Source organism: Octopus bimaculoides, chromosome 9 (assembly GCF_001194135.2).
Source record: "Octopus bimaculoides isolate UCB-OBI-ISO-001 chromosome 9, ASM119413v2, whole genome shotgun sequence".
Lineage (NCBI taxonomy): Eukaryota > Metazoa > Mollusca > Cephalopoda > Octopoda > Octopodidae > Octopus > Octopus bimaculoides.
In genome coordinates, this window is record NC_068989.1 from 21,765,367 (window position 1) to 21,765,910 (window position 544).

At 33.5% G+C, this 544-nt stretch overlaps 1 protein-coding gene across 2 annotated transcripts in view; it reads right to left on the reverse strand.

The window, feature by feature from the left end:
* The window catches only part of LOC106883588 (ethanolaminephosphotransferase 1), an 89,843-nt gene that overhangs the window by 13,280 nt on the left and 76,019 nt on the right, over nucleotides 1-544 (reverse strand). The window lies entirely within an intron of this gene.

Genomic DNA, 544 nt, shown 5'->3' on the forward strand with positions numbered 1-544 from the left:
CACACACACACATACATGATGAGCTTCTGCCCAGTTTCTGTCAGCCAAACTTCACATTTAAGGTATTGATTAGTTAAAGGCTCTAGTAGAAGACAATTGCCCAAGGTGCCATACAGCGGTATTAAACCTGAAACTATGTGGTTGCAAAGCTAACTTTGTAAGCCACTGACACAAGCCTGTACCTGTTGTGAAAGATAACAAAAATGAAATCACAATTTCCTTTCCTGATTGGTACAAAATGCTTTTAAATTTTTCTACTTTATTTGCAAGTATAATCAACACTCTCAAGACACTGGCTCACATTACAATTCATACCAAAAACCTGTACAATAAAGTCACTGATTTTCTCTAAAAATCTTTAAATCCTTCTTTGTCCATGTTTTCTGCCAAGTCACTGATACCCAAGAAATCAAAATTTAAATGAACTGCATTTCCTCCAGTTATTGCTATTCTTAAACAAGAGAAATGTTTCAAAAGACTATTCTAGGCATTAATTTTCCTTCTGAGTTGACAAATAAGGAAAAAAAAAAAAGAAAAAAAAAAA